The sequence below is a fragment of the Gavialis gangeticus genome, unplaced genomic scaffold (assembly GCF_001723915.1).
Source record: "Gavialis gangeticus isolate Ggan-Ray unplaced genomic scaffold, GavGan_comp1, whole genome shotgun sequence".
Classification (NCBI taxonomy): Eukaryota; Metazoa; Chordata; order Crocodylia; family Gavialidae; genus Gavialis; species Gavialis gangeticus.
Window position 1 is genome coordinate 3,898,484 of NW_017728980.1, and position 7,718 is coordinate 3,906,201.

Consider the following 7,718-nt stretch of genomic DNA (forward strand, 5'->3'; position numbering starts at 1 on the left):
TCAGACCTCAGTGAGGCTGAGAACTGGTGGATGCTGCATTGCAAGGAGCTGTGTTTGAAAGAAGAGGGGACCCATTTGTTTCTCTTTCATCAACAGCCTAAAGATGAGACGAGGTGCACCCTCAGCAAGTTTGCAGGTGACACCAATCTGGGGGAGTAGTAGGTACACTGGAGGGCAGGGCTAGGTTTCAGAGACCTCAACAAGTTGGAGGACTGGACTGAAAGAAATCTCATGAGGTTCAGTAAGGAGAAATGCAAAGTCCTGCACTTAGGACAGAACAATCCCATGCACCGGTACAGGCTGGGGGCCCACTGGCTGGGCAGCAGCCATGTAGAAAATGGCATGGGGGCTACAGTGGACAATAAGCTGAATATAAGCAACAGTGTGTGAAGAAAGCTAACAGCATGCTGGGCTGCATTAATAGAAGCACTGCTAGCAGATCGAGAGAAGTGATTCTTCTCCTCTATTTGGCACTGGTGAGGCCACATCTGGAGTCCTGTGTCCAGTTTTGGGCCACCACTACAGAAAGGATGTGGACAAATTGGAGAGAGTCCAGTGGAGGGCAATGAAAATGATTTGGGGGGGGAGCCGCATGACTGCTGAGGAGAAGCTGAGGGAACTGGGCTTATTTAGTTTGGAGAAGAGAAGACGGAGAGGGGATTTAATAGCAACCTTTAACTACCTGAAGGGAGGTTTGAAAGAGGATGGAGTTGGGCTGTTCTCAGCGGTGGCAGATGACAGAACAAGGAGCAACAATCTCAAGCTGCAGCAGGGGAAATTTAGGTTAGATAGGAGGAAAAACTCTCAGATGGAGAGGGTAGTAAAGCACCAGAACAGGTTACCCATAGAGGTGGTAGATTCTTTGTCCTTGGAGGTTTTTAAGACCTGGGTAGACAAAACTTTTACTGGAATGATTTAGTGGGGGTTGGTCCTGCTCTGAGCAGGGGGTTGGACTAGATGACGTCCTAAGATCCCTCCAACCCTCATTTTCTAGGATTCTATGGAAGGAACTTCTTAAGAGCCTGGGGGCTTGCACTGAGCATTAGCCTTTGCTAACATGCCTCTGCCTCTGTACCATTGTTTCATTCATTCATTTTTTTATTTATCCTCCATTTTTGAGGGGTAGGCATGGTACTGGGAAGTAAGACTAGAGTTATGGGTCATGTGCTTCTGAGTCTCATGCCCAGCTCTCCCCCTGACCTGCTGTGTGGTCTCAGATAAGTGATTTCTTTACCTCAGTTTCCACTTGACTGTTTCACCAAAACTACGGTAAACAGTTTCTATAACAATCTTTTGCCATTCTTGGATCAAACCTCAAAAAGTACAGAGTTCTTACCATGTAATAGCTATCCCTGTTCTACCACTCTGATCCTTTTCTATTCACAAAACACGGATACATTTCCTTCTGCTCTCTGTTCCTACCATCCAGTACTCCTGGGCTTTGCCCATGTTATCATCTATCTACCTCAAATTGTTTCTGGATAGTTATTGCAGTCATTTGCTAATCTTGAATCAGGTTTGTGTGTTGCAAGCTGATCATTTTTCAAACCAGGAAATGAAGAGAGAGTCTATCTTTGAGCAGGTTCTTTTAAATCCATGTTCCTCGCTAATTTTACCATACCTTTCCAATCTCTGTCCAGTTTAAGTCAGCAAGATTTCTACCTTTCACTTCAACAGCCAGGCTTTGGCTCCCAGAGCATAAAGCAACAATATCACAGCCATCCCATCCAACACAGAGCTCATGCTGAAACTTGCAGCCACTAATGTAAAGAAAATAGGGCTTGATCCTGACATCCTGCCCCAATCACAACTGCCATTGTTCTCCTAGGAATGGGGACTATGAGTGATGGTCAGGGCCACAAGCTGCAACCTGCTACCTCTCCCCCAGAATCACTGGTGAGTATGTAATCATCTGATTCCTTTCTGGGTCCACACTCAGCATTAGGTCCCTTTGATCAAAACACCATGAACAGAACAGCTGTGTTAGATAGAAAGGGAAATCAGGCTGGATCATTCCTGTTGCAAACAGCAAAATCTGCCTAAGGAGCAATTCCAGTGAGATTAAGGACTGGGATGATTTCAGAGAAGCTCTGAGTTGAATGTCCCTCCAGGGAGCATCAGGAGGCTGGAACAGAGGCTGGAATTGTCATCACATTTTTAACATTTTTATAAAGTGTCCAAGTTTTCTTCTGGTGGGAAAATTCATAGCAAGAGAAAAATGTTCTACTGAGTTTTTAGAGAGGTTCATGCGCATGTGTTTGTGTGCATGTGAGCACATACATGAACACATTCCCCTCAAACTCGTACATGATATAACCCTGCTATTTCTTTTAAAATAGTCCAGTGATTCCTGAGACGTACAGAGCAAGACTATGGAATGTAATAAAACATGGTTCCATAGGACATGAGGCCATTTCTGTAGTATCTCAGCAATATTTTTTTAGTGAAGTCATCTTCACAGCACCCCTGCAAGGAAAATACTATTATTCCCATTAACAGCTGGTGAACTGATGAATATGGGGCACTAAATCAGTGGTATAACTAAGGGTACCTGGTAACTGCCCCAGGCACTGACCAGTGAGGGAGAAGTGGGGGGGTTGGAAAAAAGACTGCTACTACAGCTACACAATCGTGCCAGTAGCATGGCGGCAACCAGAAATGACCAGTGTCCCTGTGTGTGCCAGCTGTCCCAGGTGCCCAGACACATTAAACGTGACTTTAACAGCTCTGCCTAGAGCACTGCAAATATGAATCACCCCTTTCCTCAAGACTGAGCCTGAAGGTTCAGTCCAGTTCCAAAATAAATCACTGGTCCTCAGTAACCTGTCCTGTGCCCCACTCCCACTCACCCAACAATGAAACATCTTGGCTAGGGAGTAACTTATAGGGAATGAAAAGAGCATCATTTTTTCTTCCCTGCAGTTCTTCTGAAGTTTATATCTATCTATCTGTCTATCCATCTATCCATCCATCCATCCACCCAGAGATAAATGTAAAAATACACACACACACTCTTTTCTTTTCTTTTTTGTTCCTATTTTTACTCCCTTTATGTTTTTTCCAGTTACAAAATTCCATTTAAAAAAAAAAAAGCCTGCCTGGAATTTCTTTCATGCCCCATTCCCAGCCTGTGTGTATATTTCCCAATGTGTTTTTAAAAGGTTGCATTGACTCAGCGGGGACGAGAGCCAGCTCTGGTTTCTATTACAGATGATTAATGCCAGGGACCATGTTTAGACTCTCTGAGTTTACATGCTGGTTAGGGACGGAGGGAATTTTGGTACCAGCTCTGATAAAATGGTTCATTCCTAGAGGGTGGTGGAGGGGGGTGTTTGAGGTTCACATTACTGGGCAAAGTTTTGAAGTCAGCTCACTAGGAGGGTGGGAGCAGACCTTGTCAGCAGAACGTCATGGAAGGAACCGCAGTGTTGGATCACTCTGAATTCCTGGCTGCTGCTACTGCTATTCTGGTTTTATTGATCTTTAAATATGATTTCTTTGTGTTCAGAAGAAAAATCCTGATTTCTTCGGTTGGGGACATGTTGATACAATAATGGAAGGAATGGGGTTTAATGACAATGAGAATAACAATAGTGAAATAGAATCCGAATAATGTGAGAAGAGAACGTTCCTCTTTCCTCGCATTTTGCCGTCCCCACACCCTAGCTGTGCCCTGGTGATGGTTTGTCTTCTAAGAGATGACTTACTTATATAATCAGTTCCTCAGGGCAGAGGCCTTGTTTTCTTGCTTGTCCATACTGTAATGTGAGCAGTCGTCCTGTGGTAACAAAAATAGATTATAATCATTATAGGAACATAAGGCTTGCCAGCCTGGATCAGATTAAAGAGCCAACTACTTCAAAATCTTGTCTCTGAACTGGTTTGGTAAATAATATTGGTAGAAATACTATAGTAGAAAATAATGGAATAATGTTCTTGAAGGATCTTCCTGACTTTTAGCAGCTGGTTGACTTATGCCCTGAACCATGAGGATTATCTCTCTTCTGGGTTTAATTCCCTACCTGGGAATTAGTGGCAGTGGTTTCTATTCTGTTCTATTCTATTCTATTCTGTTTTGTTCTGTTCTTTCCTTGCTGTTTTGTATAGCCATGTAGCTATCTAATTTTCTTTCCAAACCTATTAAGCTTTGGGCCTCCTTTACAAAGTACAAGTGTAGCTTAGAAATGGCTTGGTTTCTCTTTCTAGCTTTGCCATCAGCCTTATTTGCTAGGAACACAAGTTACACATAAACTGGTTTAAGTCATCAGAAACTGGTTTAAACCTGTAACAGAACAGAAGTTCAGTGCACATAAACCAGTTTCAAAATGGCTGAAACTGGTTTACGATAAACCTGGTTGAAAGTAATATCAGAGATTTAACTGATTTGGGTCAAACCGGTTTATGAAACTTCTGTCCCAGACCCCTTCCTGGTTCAAATTAAATCACAGTCTCCCAGTATCCCAGCATGCTTTCCAACCCTGGGCTGGGCTGTGCTGTCTGCTTCAGCAGAGAAGGTTTGGTTTGGTGCGGGGGGAAGGGGGAGAGAGGCAGGGACTGTCCCCTCTCCCTCCCCCCAGGCAAACCCTGGCTGGGGTCTGGGGCCAGGGAGGAGGGTTAAACCTCCCTTCCCCCGAGCACAGAGCTGCCCTGCCCTGCCCAGCTCTCCTTACCTTACTGAAAATTACTGCTGGCTGTGACTGTGGACTACAAATCCCAGAAGCACCTGGAAGCAAGAAAAGGAAGTGATGAGCAGCCCTGCAGAGTCCTGCTCCTGTGATGCTGGGCTGCAAATCCCAGAGACCTCAGGAACAGCAGGAAGAGGAAGCAAGCACACAGCCAATGCTAGCTATGTGCCAGAGAGCCATACTCTAGTGCCCCCCCCGGCTTCTGGCCTCAGCTACTGTAGGCATGTGGCTGCATTTCCTGAGTCAAAGGTAAATGTGTGTCCAGTTGTTTCTCAGTTTAATCTTCGCAGCTTAGATTAACCTGCAAAGACTGAATTGATTCAGCCTCAGGCTTTTTGACTGTCTGTACTTAGCCCTTGTGTTTGAGAGTCACTTAACCTTCCTATGCCTCAGTGTCCCCACCTGCAAAATAGAGATATACTGATCTCTCATGGTAAAGCACTTTGAAGTCTACTGATCACAAGTACCATATAAGTCCTGTATTACTTACAGGTGCTATAACACTATATAGGTGTTTTCTTATGTGCTAGCAGCCAGTTTCACATTCATGCTGCATAAAAATATCTTCTTTCTCTGTAATTTTCCACCAGTTGGTATTACTCTAGATGAGAACAGCTTTCCTCCCCTGCCTAGGAGAAAACCATTTGACAAATGGAAGCTCTAGCTATTCCCACAGAAGTTTTATTCCTGTTTCCATCTAATCATTCCACTAGGCGCTGCACATGGAATTGAGGAGAGTGTTTGCCACCTGATGACCGGAGATTTGCTGAGATGAAAGGGAGATTTCAGGGGGATATTAGGAGAAAATTTTGAATAGCAAGTTCTGTCAAGCCATGGAACGGGGATTGGTTGATGTGTTGATACTGAATCCTTTCAAACTAGCTTGCCCAAAGCTCTGGAGAATAGACTGCTGGAATGATTTCAGTAAATGAAGAAAGCCTCATCCACTTCATCCTTCTGGTCTGGTGGTCTAAAACAGATACCCACCACAAGATTACACTTCTTGCTCTGCTTTCTGACCCTAACCAAGAGACTTTCAACAGCCCTGTCTCCAGTTTCATATCGGAGCTCTAAGCAATCATACAGCTCTTTTACATAATGTAAAACTCCTCTTCCTCTTCTCCTCTGCCTGTTCTTCCTGAACAGTTTATACTTATACAGTGTTCCAGCCATGAGAGCTCCCACCAAGTCTCTGTTATTCTGATCATTTCATAGGTCTGTGACTGTGCAAGGACTTCCAGTTCCTCCTGCTTGTTTCCCAGGCTCCATGCATTTGTGTACAGACACCTGATGTAACTAGCCCATTGCCATACTTTCTCAGGAAGAATGAGAAGGCCTTCCTGGTTGCCTCTTCCTGCTTGCGCTTCCTCCAAGTCACCTGCTTTCCCACTTAACTCAGGGCTTTGGTCTCCATCCCCCAGCAAACCTAATTTAAAGCCCTTCTCACTAGGTAAGCAAGCCTGTCTATGAAGATGTTCTTCCCTCTCTTCATCAGGTGGGTCCCTTCTCTTTCTGGCAATCCTTCTTCTTGGAACAACATCCCATGGTCAGAAAAACCAAAGACCTGCTGGCAACACCATCTGCACAACCATATATTGATCCACAGGATGCATCTGCTCCTGCCCGGGCCCTTCCCTTTGACTGGAGAAGAACACCACCTAAGCCTCTGTCCCCTTCATCCTTGCACCCAGAGCCCGCTCTCCCTGGCAGTGTCACTGTTGCCCACATTGATGAGAAGCATGGGGTAGTAGTTAGAGGGCTGGATAAGTCTCAGTAATTCTTCCATGACATCTCAGACCCAGGCTCTGGGCAAGCAGCAGACCTCTCAGGACAAGTTTAGGCTGGTAGATGGATGCCTCCATCCCCTGTAGAAGGGAGTCTTCAACCACCACCACCCATCGCTTCCTCTTAGTGGCAGCGGGCTCAATCCTCCCAACCTTCAGGATGCCTATCCTGGCCTCTTGCACCAACAGAATGTGCTCCTGCATCTTCTCCGTTCTTGCTAGGGCTCCATTTCTGTTCTCCAGACAAACCGCTGCAGGTGGAGGTGAAGACTTCTGCAAGCTTCCGTCTTCCACCTTCCTGGGACTCCATGTCCTCTTCCTTTTCTACTGCGGTCTCTGGCAGTCCTTCCTCTGCAGTCCTAGAAGTCTCCTCCGGTATCAATTTATTAAATCCCCATAGTGGAGGATGCTTCAGAGCCTCACCACCTCCTCCTGTAGCTCTCTAGCTGGCAAGCAGAGGAAGAGCTGCTAGTGACAGTGGCTCTGGTATTGTGACGTCCTCCAGCCATTTTGGATCTCTTAATCCACTGCCCATCTTGTCCTGCTCCTTTTTCCAAGCAGACCTTCCCTACCAAACTCCCCTGTAAGCTGGCCTGTTCACTGCTCTTTGCTCCCAAAAGGTTCCCTTTTCCCTGCTAACCTGTGTCATGTCACCAAGCTTACCGTGAAGGAAGGTGAGAGAGTTTCCAGACAAACTCCCGAGCGAACTCCTCCTTGCTCTGGACTCTAGTTAAACAAGGGGTTCAGGTATTGGTCTAACTGCTGAGTTTTAGCTATTTACATTAAGTATATGTTGGCTAATTACTCTCAATTAAAGAAAGAGCTCCAGGAGTCTTAGGGAGTCTCCTTTTATACGCTTCTGGGCCTGGCCTGGGTCCGCCTCCTTGTTAGGGCTTTTGTCAGACATAGGCAGCAATCATCATCACCCAGCAAGAAGCACTCCCCGCTGCTCAGAGCACACACCCAAACACACAGACCACTAACAAACACTCAGTCCTGGCTCACTTAACTTCCCAAAGCAGAATCTGGTGCCTGGCTCCTCTTCCTCTTCCCCTTCCTCCTCTTGCTCCCAGCCAACTGCATGCAAACTACCCTGTTTGCTGCCCCTGATGGCTCGCTCGGTTTCCGCCAGTCCTGCTTTCTGCAGCCCCACAGTTCAGGCACAAGGAGTGTTTTATCTCGAGGCCTGGCTTTGGAGATGAAGAAGCTCCTCATCTGTTCCTCGCCAGAAGAGCTAATCCCACCCATT

General features: G+C 45.9%; 1 long non-coding RNA gene across 1 annotated transcript; it reads right to left on the bottom strand.

The window, feature by feature from the left end:
- Positions 1 to 3,454: 3,454 nt before the first annotated feature.
- Positions 3,455 to 7,516, bottom strand: LOC109291566. Its single transcript, XR_002095888.1, has 2 exons — positions 7,480 to 7,516; positions 3,455 to 3,778 (listed from the first exon to the last, which is right to left on the bottom strand). It is a non-coding gene; the product is annotated as an uncharacterized LOC109291566 (long non-coding RNA).
- Positions 7,517 to 7,718: the final 202 nt, after the last annotated feature.